Below are 13,369 nucleotides of genomic sequence, written 5' to 3'. Positions count from 1 at the left end.
CTTGCCTGTTTCTTTTACACTTTCAAGAATGTGTGAGGTGTCATTTTGGATCTGCTAAGCAATGCTGGATGTCTGCCCAAACCAAAAGGCTGGACGTGGGAACAGTTGAAGGCCTTATGAGGGAGATCTGGGTAGAAGAGGTGAAAACAGCAACGGCCAAAGGGCAAAGCACCCATGAGATGCTCACTGTGTCCCTGCCCTTCTCACGTTTTGCTTCTCTGCTGAGTCCTGGTGGAACTGGTTCCTGGGGACGGAGCATCCTCAGGGGCATGTCAGTGCCTCAAGCCACCGCCGTGGTCCAGCAGCAGCTCCTCTTCCTCCCTTCCTGCAATCCACCTGCTGGCTTCCAGCTCCTGCTGGCAAGAGCAGCCCTTTGCCTGGCGTTGCCAAGGACTTTCTATTTGGGTCCTGGAGGGCGGCACATCATGGCCCTACCAGTTGGGAAAACACATCCCTTACAGCAAGAGACTGGCTGTCATGGAGGGTGGGCATTAGCACTGCAAAAAAAAAAAAAATGTCCTGGATTCAATGACTTCTGGTGTGAAGGGGCCTAGAAGGGATTTTTCTACCATGAGAGCTAAGTGAGAGTGCTAGTCATGAGTGACATTTGGGGTTTTATTCTGCTGTTGGTTCCTACTGGATTGCAACAGCATCATTAGTTAAACTTTGTTGAAGATAGAACTTCAACTACTATAGCCTACAGAGTGTGAGTTCTTTGGGCACAAGCTGCCTGTTCATCCTCTATTTGAACAAGATCTTGGCTTATTATTATTTCTCCTATGTATCAAGATACTCTGTATATTAAATAGGAATAACATAATTTGTGTCTCACATATATAAAAAATCCCTAAACACAATATTTTTTTAAAAGGGACTGATACCATTTTTAGAGAGAGAGACACACACTCAAATGCCTGAAAACACCTACTAATAGAAATGCACAGTAACCTCTGTTTAAAAACACCAAAGAGCCCTATTCTCCCCATCTTTGGGGCACCTTTGTCTCCTTTCACATATACGTGAGGTGAAGTATTTGGCTAATTCCCAACTGAGACTGCATAGCCAGAATCGTGCCAAACCTCTGCACTTGGTTGTGCATATGGCCTTACCTGCTTTGCAAGCAAAGGTGCTGATGGGGTGTGGAGCTTTGGCTGGGGTTGATGCTTCTCTTCAAATATGTGGGTGGTTACTTGTGGGTGGCCACACTCTGAAATGGCTGTAGAAAATTTGACTGAAAATGTTTTGTGAAAAAGATGTGGGGATCAATCCCCTGGCCATGTATATGTATGGGCACGCACACTATTCCTGTTTGCTCTATCAACTATCTTGCCTCTCTGAAAACCAACCTTTTCTTTCATACAATCATAGAATCCTTAAGGTTGGAAGGGACCTCTAGAGATCATCTAGTCCAACCCCCCTGCACACACAGGGTCACCTAGAGCACGTGGCACAGGACTGCATCCAAGCGGGTTTTGAAGATCTCCAGAGAAGGAGACTCCACAACCTCTCTGGGCAGCCTGTTCCAGTGCTCTGTCACCCTCACTGTTAAGACATTTTTCCTGAAGTTCCTGTGGAACTTTTGGTGCTTCAGTTTGTGGCTGTTTCCTCTAGTCCTGTTGCTGGCCACCAGTGAAAAGAGGCCAGCCTCATCCTCCTCATTTCTCCCCTTGAGGTATTTATAGGCACTGATCAGATCCCCTTTCAGCCTTCCCTTCTCCAGGCTGAACAGGCCCAGCTCCCTCAGTCTCTCCTCATAGGGCAGATGTTCCAGGCCCCTGATCATCCTTGTAGCCCTGTGCTGGACTCTCTCCAGCAGCTCCACATCCCTCTTGTACTGTGGAGCCCAGAACTGGACACAATACTCCAGATGCGGCCTCATCAGGGCTGAGTAGAGGGGCAGGATCACCTCCCTCAACCTGCTGGAGACGCTCTTCTTAACGCACCCCAGGATCCCATTGGCCTTCTTGGCCACGAGGGCACACTGCTGCCTCATGGTCAACTTGTTGTCCACCATGACACCCAGGTCCCTCTCTGCAGAGCCGCTCTCCAGAAGGTTGGTCCCCAGCCTGTCCTGGTGTCTGGGGTTATTCCTCCCTGGGTGCAGGACCTTGCACTTGGCCTTGTTGAATTGCATGAGGTTTTCCACCGCCCAGTTGTCCAGTCTGTTCAGGTCCCTCTGGATGGCAGTGCAGCCCTCTGGGGTATCAGCTACTCCTCCCAGTTTGGTATCATCAGCAAACTTGCTGAGGGAGCTCTCTGTGCCTTCATCCAGGTCATTGATGAATAAATTGAACAGGACTGGACTGAGGACTGACCCCTGGGAGACCCCGCTACAGGCCTCCAACTAGACTCTGCACCACTGATCACCACCCTCTGGGCTCTGCCACCCAGCTGTTCCAGTTCTCAATCCACCTCCCCGTCTCTACTCATCTATCCCACACTTCTGGAGCTTGCCCAGGAGGATGCTGTGAGGGATGGTGTCAAAAGCCTTGCTGAAGTCAAGGTAGATGACATCTACTGCTCTCCTCTTGTCCACCCAGCCAGTCATTCCATCATAGAAGACTATCAGGTTAGCCAAGCATGATTTCTCCTTGGTGAATCCATGCTGACTCCTCCTAAGCACCTTCTTGTCCTCCTCATGCTTAAAGACAACAGCCAGTATGAGCCGTTCCATCACTTTTTCAGGGATGGAGGTGAGGCAAATTGGTCTGTAGTTGCCTGGGTCCTCCTTCTTGCCATTTTTGAAGAGTGGTGTGACACTGGCTTTCTTCTAGTCTGCAGGCACCTTCCCTGTTCTCCAGGACCTTTCAAAGATGATGGAGAGAGGCTTAGCAATAACATCTGCCAGCTCACACAGAACTCTTGGGTGCATCCCATCAGGGCCCATGGATTTGTGGATGTAAAGTTTCCCTAAGTGCTCTCTGACCCAATCTTCCTCTACCAGGGCAAGTCTTCCTCTGCCCAGGCATCTTCTCTGGTTTCTAGGGTCTGGGATTCCAGAGGGCTGCCCTTGGTAAACACCAAAGCAAAGAAGGCATTCAGTAGCTCTGCTTTTTCCGTGTCTTTCGTAACCAGGGCACCCACCCTGTTCACCAGCAGACCCATGTTTTCCCCAGTCTTGCTTTTGCCGCTGATATATTTGAAGAAGCTCTTCTTGTTATCTTCAATATCCCTTGCCAGATTTAATTCCAAATGCGCCTTAGCCTTCCTTGACACATCCCTGCATTCCCTAACAACATTCCTATATTCCTCCCAAGGGACCTGTCTTTTTTTCCACATTCTGTTTGAGTTTTGCCAGGACCTCCATGGTCATCCATGCAGACTTCCCGCCTCCCTGCCTGACTTCTTACTCATCAGGATGCACCGATCTTGAGCTTGGAGAAAGTGCTGCTTGGATACTAAGCAGCTCTCTTGGGCCCCCCTTCCTTCTGGAGCCCTAGCCCATGGGGTTCTTCGAGGAGGCTTCTGAAGAGGCCAAAGTTGGCCCTCCTGAAGTCCATGGTTGCAAGGCTACTTACAGCCCTGCTTCTTCCTTGTTGGATCCTGAATTCCACCAACTCATGGTCACTGCCGCCGAGGCTACCCCCCACCTTCACATCTCCAACAAGTTCCTCTCTACCAGGTCCAGTAGCCCACCTCTCCTTGTTGACTCCTCCACAACCTGTGTCAAGAAGTTATCATCAGTGCTCTGCAGGAACTTCCAGGACTGTTTGTGCGTAGCTGTTTTGTCTTTCCAGCTGATACCAGGGTGGTTGAAGTAAATGGTTTCACGGATTCATCCATGATGTGTGACACATGGATCTGCATGTTTGTGTTATGTTCAGGAATGTATTTACTGATGCTACTGCTGCAGACACAGAGATGACACTTTACAGAGCTAGCTCGCTTATTCAGGGACTAGACCAATACTCAGGGATCAACCAATGCCAGCACCTGACTCAACTGACGCTGTCAGAGCTGAGATAGGCCCACAGGCCCTCCCTGACACTGATGCCCTACCTGTATTTGGGAGGCCAGATAAAAGTGACTCCTGGGCTGATTCAGCCACCAGACGGTCACCTCCCAGTTAGTAAAAGGAGAATATGTTGTACGTGTAAGTGGGAATGGCTATCTCTTGCCACTCAAGCTGAGGGGAAGTGAAAACTGGGGAACTGGCCTAAGAAGCTCTTTCTGTAGCTCAGGGGTATAGAGAGGTCTGTGACTCAAACACAGTGTCTAACCGAAAGCTTTTTGTAGCCCATGGACAGAATGCCGAAAGCTTTGCTCCAGGCCCGGAGCAAGCAGGCTGGCTGAAGCCTCTCATGCCTTCGGGAGGACCTGCCTGGTGCAGGGGCCATGGAGGCACTTCATGGTAGTGGGGCAGGTTCTGTGAGGGCAATCTGTCCTTGAATCCACATGGCTGGTCTCCTTATCACTTTCTCGATCTTTTTCCAGAAAGCAGCTAGGTGGAAGGGAGGCTTCTCTGCTGCTGGAGCAGCATGGGAATGTATGGATCCTGCAGCATTTCTGTACACCTACCCCGTATTCATGGATCATGTGGGCTGGGAAGAGGCTGCGAAGCAGACGTGTTTCATGAGACTTGCAAGCCCTGAGGAGCCCAAGATATGCCCCCAGGAGGACTTCTTTTTAAGTGGAGCTGCAGGTGCTCGGAGGATTCTTGTCTTCCCAGCAGGCGTGGGGGCAACCTTTGGCATAGCTGCCATATGCAGAGCTCATGCATCCACCTTTGGTGCAGTTAAGGCACATCTGCGTATTTGGGAGGCGTTTCCACACATCCGCGGGAGGCGTTCTTATACACAAACATGTATCTCATGCGGTTGTGTTGCTTTGAAGTGATCCAGTAATCCTACTGCAGTGAAGGGGACGTGGCTACGAGCCTCCTCACAGCAACAGCAGCTTGCAGGCCCCTGCTTTCAAAGCAGACTGCTGTCCTCAGCAGACTGGAGGCTTTTCGCCATCCCCTTCTACTTAAATAGAACACCCCGCGTGTGCTTCGCCGCGCAGGAGCCTTCCCTCGCGCCGGGAGGCGTGAGCGCTCCGCGGGGCCTGCGCAGCCGAGGGAGTGCGCGGCAGGCCCGGGGCAGGCCCAGGGAGCGCACGGCAGGCCCGGGGAGCACGCGGCAGGCCCGGGGCAGGCCCAGGGAGCATGCGGCAGGCCCGGGGAGCGCACGGCAGGCCCGGGGCAGGCCCAGGGAGCGCGCGGCAGGCCCGGGGAGCGCGCGGCAGGCCCGGGGCAGGCCCAGGGAGCGCGGGGCAGGCCCGGGGAGCGCGCGGCAGGCCCGGGGCAGGCCCGGGGAGCATGCGGCAGGCCCGCAAGGCTGGCGGTGCTCGGCCCTCGACGGGAAGTCTCCCGGGCCAGCCCCACAGGCAGCGGGCTCTCTCCTGCGCCGCTCTCGCCGCAGTGTGTGTTACACTTGCCCCGGCTTTGCAGAGATAATTTGCACTCTCCTAGTTCATTAGCTGCTACCCCCTCCTGTCTGCGGGCAAGAAAAAGCCCTTACTGTTCAAAAGAACACATGCAGCAATCATTAATGCTGACCCTAATTGTGCCAATTCAAACCACTCAATAGCTCTAATTAAAACCTCTCTTGTGCAGGGCACTGAACAGTAACAAAACTGTCACCCCGAACAATCAAATCATGGAGTTAAGAATTTTTTTTTCCCTGTTGTGTTCAAATGTTGTTGCTGCTGTCAGAAGGGTCATCTGAAGGGATTAAGCACAGGGCTTTTGTAGGCTGCAAAGGGCGGAATATCTATAAACAGCCAATATCTTTTGGTCACAGTTTGAAATCAGGAGACCCCAACTCTTTCCAGGCCTCCTTTCATCCCCTTCACCCGCCCCCACGCAGCAAGCAACACCTGCAAAGGAGACAGGCTCCTGGTTATGAGACACATGGACACCACAAGTCAACTTAAACATCTGCAAAGGAGGAGGGAAAAAAAAAAAAAAAAAAAACCCACCAGGCGTTCCTATCCCTACAACCTCGTTTCTCAGGGTCCCTGACTACACTTTCCTGTGCGCCATAAATAACTCTGCAATTACATTAATTGGTTGCATATTTGTTGACACAGGGGTGGACAGAGGTAGGTTATGGTGGGAGGATTTTTGCTTTCGGTGCAATTTTATACTGCTTTCTTCAGATGTCCCTTAATCCCCAGTCTCCCCTCCCCCTTTATTTCGGATTCGTGTGTCTTCCAGAATAACTTTATAAGCGGGTGGCTGGGAGGGGGGGAAAGAGGGTTAAAACTCATTTGATGGCACTCATGCACACACATCTGTTTGGCCGCGTTTCCCCAGCAAAGTCTATCATTCAAACCCAAAAGGTTGATATGTATCACAGCAGGATATTCCAAAGGCTGCTTGCAGGCAATTGCAGGCTGGATGCTTTCTCTCTGCGTAGAGATTCTGACAGGTCAGAAGGAAACAGGATGCATGTACAGCTATATTTTTTGCACATTTATTTTATTGTTTTAATGTAGCATATTTAAAAAGGAATCAGCATTGATGACTGATACCTTAGGCCGGGTATCTTTTCCTCTGTTTATGGTTGAAAGTGTTCAGAAGACCACATCTGGACTCGGGCATAAAATCCGGAAAATGCTGTGAGCTCTTTTGTGCCTGTGGTTCTGGTTTAGAACCTGACAAGCAGAGATGCCCACTATACTGTGGCTCTGTGTTCAAACCACCATCTCCGAGTTCTCCAGCAAGTCTTTCCTTCCAGGCTCTCACTGGGCTTTGTACTTTTGTTTGCAGCAGTCAGGGCTGCATTTAGAAAGTTCATGCTATGAAAGTTGCTGCTATGTTTCATATGTTCTCTTTTCAGCCCTCCTGAACTGATGTCCCAGCTGAGGACCGGGGAGTAGGATGATACCCGTAAAGCCCTGGCAATCTGCCTGTTTAAACACCCTGAGCACTTTCTGTTAGAAACCACCTTCGTTGTTTCTTGTTCCGAATTGCTGGGTTGTGCTGTGTGCCATTACAACATTGCCTTGTCTCAGCAGTGAAGCAGTTGCATTTAGTGATGGGTAAAATAGCCCATATTTATAGTAGAGCTTGACTCAACCTTTAAGTATTTAGCCTTGGTTAGCAACTAAGCACAAAATCTTGATGTATAAACATATAAACACACATTCTTTATGTATAGAAGCAATGGAACAAAACTTTATGGTTTTGAAATGCTTGGAGGTGAACAGTCTGGTTCAGTGCAAAATCATATTAAAATTGGCGATCTGAGCTGATATGCTCAGGTTAAGCTGATTTGTCACTCATCTCAGCCCCTGCGAATTCTAGCCTGAGATTCAGCAAAGGGGCCTTGCTTTTTTTCTAAAAGTTGGGCTGTTGCACCATGGTGAGTGACAGTGTTGTCTGTTCCTGCCTCCGTTTTGTCGTGGGGTGGGACTGCAGCACCTTCCAACTTCTAAGAATAATGTGTTCTTATGGGGTGAAGAGGAATAGGTGACACTGCTGCATGGCCTCCAGGGCCTGCCTGTTCGAGCATGGTGTCCCTCAGCAGGAGCCTGGAGAGAAGGGCAGGAAACAGGAGTTTCTTTCACTCTTAACAGGTTTGTTTTCTGCAGGGACCATGGCAGGTGACCTTCCTGCTAAGACCGGGCACTTGCATTACTCAGTACTCATGTGTGGATTTTAAAGTTCGTGGCACATGCTCAGGAGGGGGAATAAGCCAACAGGGCTTATGTGACTGGCCCCAGATCCCTCAGCAAGCCACCAGGCAAGGGGAAACAAATCCTGTGACTCTGGGACCACCTGTGGCCTTTGGGAAGCACCATCCCCTTTTCTGAGCTACTTCTTGCCTGTGTTCATATGAGGAAGCTCTGTGTCTCTGTTGACCTGTGAGCTGAGGGTTGGGGGGTTTCCATAAAATCTGCTCTGTTACAGATTCCCGTTGCTTTCTATAAGGATCTCTCACGGTCTCCGTCTGCCATTCTGTCCTCATTTCTTGCTCCCATTTTTAGGCAGCAATGCTGGAGTCTATCCCCTTGACTGAGCTGCTGCACTCTTAATTTTCAACAGGCCCTTATTGCTCTTGCACCTTGTGTGTGGTCTTTGAATGTTATGTGGCTCGGCAGCTGGGAATAGTGAGTGGGTGGGCAATTTAAAACAGAAAAGACTCTGTATCAGCGCAGGGCTGAGGTTTGAACTCTGCTCAGCTTTGGATGTGTGTAGCTGGTTCTCAGGGCTGTGATTTAAGTGCAGTTTTGTTGGTGTCCGTGTGAAGCCTAAATCAGTGCTAAGAAGCTTGTAGGGCAGAAAAAACAAACTTTGCTTGTCTGATAACGAGTGTTAATCTTGGCCTTGCTGAAAAAACATAGGACCAAGGCATCCTAGAATTTGCAGCTGGCTGTTTTGTCACTATTTCCCCTCCCCAAACCAAAGGACAAAAGGTGCCTAGGATGATGCCAAGCTTTCTCTGCTGGAATATGTTTCTGGGCTGCTTCCATGCCATTTAAGGAACGATATTGATTCTGAGTTTAGTAAGGATCAGGTCTGTTGATAGATGAGGACAGGGAATGGGGTGCCAGCATGTGGCACAAAACACTTCAATGCATTCATCTAAATATCTGCGTAACGGGCTGAGGTAAACGCACTCAATTGGCAAAAATTAATCCCAATGACTGATACATTTTGAGCTCACAGAGCCAGATCCTCGGCTGCTTCCTCCTTCCTTCGGCTGTTGTTTTTGGGAGGTCGTGCAGGAGACCCTGTCTTCAGTGTGCCCGGACACGTTCCCCTGCCACACACACACTTCCCACTTCCGCAGGGGCTCCGTGCTGGCCGAGCGCTCTCCTGCACCGGAGCTTCATCGCCTGCTCTCCATGGCATTTGTAGCCCAGAGTACCCTGTCCTCAAATCTTCTTCGTGGAGGCATTTCTTTCCCCACCCATTTTCCATGTATCCCACCCAGGTAGAAAGGATGAGCAGAAAGAATCCTTGCCTTGATAAGATTGATAACTGAGATTGGAACAGAGCTCCTCTCTTCTGGAGTCCATATGGAGTCCAACCCAACTTCAAGCTTGCGGCTGACTCAAAAAAAAAAAAAATTGGCAGGGTCCTAAGCACTTTTAAACATTTTAAAGGTTAAAGATATGGGTGACTGGTATTCTCTTTAGTCTGCAGTGATATTTTATGTACTTCACAAAATTCAAAAAGAGTGTGCACTGTACATTGGAAATCTGGAGGTAGATAATTGGAAGACCCATTTAATCTTCAGTGCCACAAACACTTCCATCGTTCACCTCACTGTGCCAGGTCTCGTACTGCTTCTTCAGTGATAACTAGGATTCACTAAATATAAGCAAGAGTGAAAAGTCAAAAGGAGAAAATCCTTGTTTTCCAAAGGTTGGCAGATTTCAAATGAACACCAGCCAGGTCACTGTAGGGGTCCTACTCTTAAAATAGCTGTGGAAAATCATACTGAAACTCAGATGGGATTTACTGCCTCTTTACTTCAACCTACATTTCCCTGCATTCCCTAATGAAAATAAATAAATAAATAGAACGGTATATGACCAAAAGCCTGTTTCTGCGATGGAGTAATACAAGGACATGAAAGTATGTCTGGGCAGTAGGAGCAGTTGGGCAGGCATGATGAGCCGTGAGGGTTAGTTAGGCAGCGTTGGGGAGCTCACCAGAACCGTGGGCAAACAACGGGAGCGTAGCTAGGACCCACACAGTTACTGCGCTTCCGAGAGAAAGGCTCCACACAGAGTCTCTGTACCAAGTATAACAAATTAACCGGTGGGTTCTAGAGAGATTTGGTAGAAGAAGACTTGCAATCTCATCACATTTCTAACCAAACTTCTTTTTTCAAGTATAAGTCACCACTGTGCAAAGACCTTCAACATTTGCTGTTACTAATCAGGTTTCTGCTTCATTCAGCTCCACAGATAATTAACTTTCATAGGGTCCTGAAGATGCTCTTTGTTGGCATCACCCAGCACACGCAGGACTTGCTGATAGCACCATACCTGCACAGCTGCGACAAGCAGGAGGACTCAAAGCAGCAACGATGCTGACAGGGGGATGGCCCTGTAACACTGGTCCATGTAGTGATTTCCGTCCTTTCAGATCCAGAGTCTTTTACCTTCCAGCCTCATAATCACTGCGTGTCGAGCTCCCTCATTCCCACTTACTTCAGTTTAAGGTAACTGCATTAATTTTCTCATCCTGTAACTGCTATTCTGACCTGTGTAGGGTGGAGAGTGTGCCCAATTGTGGCTTTTCAATCTTTATCCAGCGTTGTCCCCAAATTGCCCTGAGTTCACCTTTGGACAGAGATCTGGGGGTGCCAGCATAATAGAAAAGGCTCTTTCACTGCTGCAGCCTCTCAGCAATCAAGGCCTGGCAGCACTGGATCATTCTCTGGTTACAATTATTCAGACTATTCAAAACTCATCGTGTGCAAAAAGATAACTTTTAACCCTGCATCAAGTTACAGCAAATCAGTCTCACAGTAAATGCAGCATTTTCTCTCCTGCTCCCTTTCCTACAAAAAAAAAATCAACTAAATCTTGCCCTGTTGGAAGAGCGATTGTAAGTGATGTAAAAAGGAACCACTAACATTACTTTGGTCCTCAAAAGCTCACATTGGGAGGCAGCAAATTATTCACACTGAAAGTGTGAGTAATCACTTCTGCTAAACATGAGCTGGGGGGGCCTCTGCTCCCTGACAAAAGCTGTGGCAGAGAAACCCCATGACGGTTCTGCAGGGGATGCCAGTACTGTTCCAAACAGGATAGAAATCTTCTGAAACTCCTCCTAGGATGAGGCAAGTAGAAGCAGAGGCAAATAATCAGAGCAATCAAACAGTTCTCCTCAAACAGTTGTCAAGACCACCAATACGTACGCCTTGTGCCACAGGTTTGTGGTGCTGCGCGTGATATGCGTGCGCCATGGCAACAAGATATTAATCATCAACACACACGGGCACATGCTGGCGTGCGGCTGCTCAGGTGCAAGCTGCAGGCTGCATCTGGGGTACACAACAAGCCCAAACGGTACCTGCTTCGGTGCTACCTCCAGCAGCACTGCATAGTTTAACACACAATGTTAACGGGCTTGCATCTTCCTCAGACACTCCAGAGCACTGCGCCTGCTGTACGGATGCCTGGACATGAAGAACAACTTCTGTTCTAGTTCTGTGCCCCTCTTTCTTTGTAGTTTTCAGCTGAACACCCTGGGCAAGTTCTTTGTGGGTGAGACACTGCTGACTGAAGTGGCATCGTGCCAGAGCAGCACTTGGCACTGGATCCTCGGCGTGATGGCTGGGGTTCCCAAAAGAGCTCAGAGGAGAAGGGTAGGCACCCTGTTCCTCTTGCATTTGGACACCAACCTCCTCTTGGCTCACTAGCATCTCTGCAATGCCCCTGATGTCCCACTGACTACTTGCCAGGGTTCTGGAGAGAATTGAAGGACAATTTGGTGGCAGTTCCTATAATTTACTTGTTTTTTTCTTTAAAGATGACACACTGGTGCCTCTGTATCACTTGGAGCACCAAGGCAAGCAAGCTGAAGAGTTAGACATCCACTTCTGATGGTGGCAGAGGTTCAGCTGGAACAAACACAAGCATGGAGCCTGGTGTCCTCCTGGATGGTGCTTTGATAAGGTTTGAGGGCTCAGTACAGCCAAGTGAAATGTAATGGCAGTGAAATACAGATCAGCCTATAGAGTTTTCCCTGGTTTAGCTGTTGTACTAAGGAATTACCTTCTTAGAGAAGATATACATCCTTGTGGAGGATCAACTGGCCATGAGGGTACTGGTCGAGGGTGCAGTGGTGCGTGCTGTAAGGTCATAAGCAGCTCTGACCATAAAGGAGTTACACCATATGCAACTGGAGAGGAGATTGTAGGAAAATGGGACATTGTTACATGGCCTGGAATTTAATCAGTGCTTTTTTTGCTCCAGGGTGATGTGGTACTTTAGTGGTCAGATCACTGCCTCCACAAAACTGTGCTAGCTCCTGCCTCTCCTTTCTCAGATGCCAGGTGTGCATTGGTATAAGTTGTCCAACCTCAGCAGAGCTGATGCCCATGTACACAAGAACACTCATATCCAGGTTTCCAGTTCTCCCACTACGTCTTCCCCTCAAGGTCTCTTGCTCATGTCATGTGGAATGGCAGAAGTTCAGGCGTGGATCAGAGAGACTTTGAAATGGAAAATCAGAGGATACCGCAGGTCAGACTGAAGGAGAGCTGGCAAAGTTTAGGATCAGGATAGCAGAGAGTGGTGAGGCTTAGGACTAAGGTACATCAGTCGGGTGCTGAGTTTGGAGCTCCAGAGAGGTGTGCAAGCCAAGAACAATGAATACTGGCAGAGCTCCACGTGAGTAACAAACTGCTTATCCTGCCTAGGCTAATGACAAAATGTTAGGTACTGGCATTTTTTTTTAAGTATTGCTTTTTAAAAGAAAAGAAAGATTAAAGCAACCGCTATAGCTAAACACTCTGCTTTGCTCTGATAAGATGCCAGAACTATATGACTTCTGCTGCGTAACACGGTTCTCTCGTGTGGGTGTAGCAGCCCCTCCCCATACCCAGCGGATACACTCGAGGGAATTTTTGCAAGTGCGAATATTGGCTCTTATAAGGTCATTCAGTAAAGATAGCTAATCATTTTGCATGAAGAAACCGCACGTGCCTTGTGTGCTTCCAAAAGACCACCAGAACACTATTCCACAAAAAGGTGATCATCGCTATTATGTGCGTAGCAATGACCAGGGGACCTCGCGTGCAGATTACTTTGTAAAACGTTGGGTCTCTGCCCTGCCATGCTTGCCCTTAAAACTCATGCTGGTCATTTAAAATGAAGGGTTGGAAGGCAATGCAGGTGAGGCCAGTGCACAGGACATACCTGTCACTCAATCAGCAGGTGGACAGAGGCTTGACACTGCTCACCACCACGGCCAGGGGTATGTAGTACTGCTTATTCTCATTATACTGCCACAGAACCGTCTCTCTTCTGCCCCTAATCGGACGGACACGCCTGCAGAGACCGAACCCTGCTGACAGACGCTTGCTTTCTACCCGAGCGTCCTGTCACCGCGATCCTGGGGAGCTACGCGCATCCGAGCGGGGCTTGCTGTCCGCAGCGCTATCAAGCGCGATCTCGTGGTGGCCTTCCAGGCGCCGCGGGGACATTGCTGAAGGGGCCGCTGCGGCCATAGGGGTGACGGGAGATCCGCACTGGCCGGGCCATCAGCTCCGCCAGATATTCTGCTGCATTCGGATCCCGAGCGCCGACCCCAGAAGGGGAAGCGACCCGCGGGCCACGCGTAGCTCAGGGAGCTGAGCGCTCCCTCGCCCGCAGGAGCCAGTGAAGCCGGCGGCATCGGGAGCCGCTTCCACGTCCC

The sequence above is a fragment of the Tinamus guttatus genome, unplaced genomic scaffold, assembly GCF_059628265.1.
Source record: "Tinamus guttatus ecotype Peru unplaced genomic scaffold, ASM5962826v1 Tinamus_guttatus_pri_ptg000676l, whole genome shotgun sequence".
Taxonomy (NCBI): Eukaryota; Metazoa; Chordata; class Aves; order Tinamiformes; family Tinamidae; genus Tinamus; species Tinamus guttatus.
Note: the sequence above shows the minus strand (reverse complement) of the source record.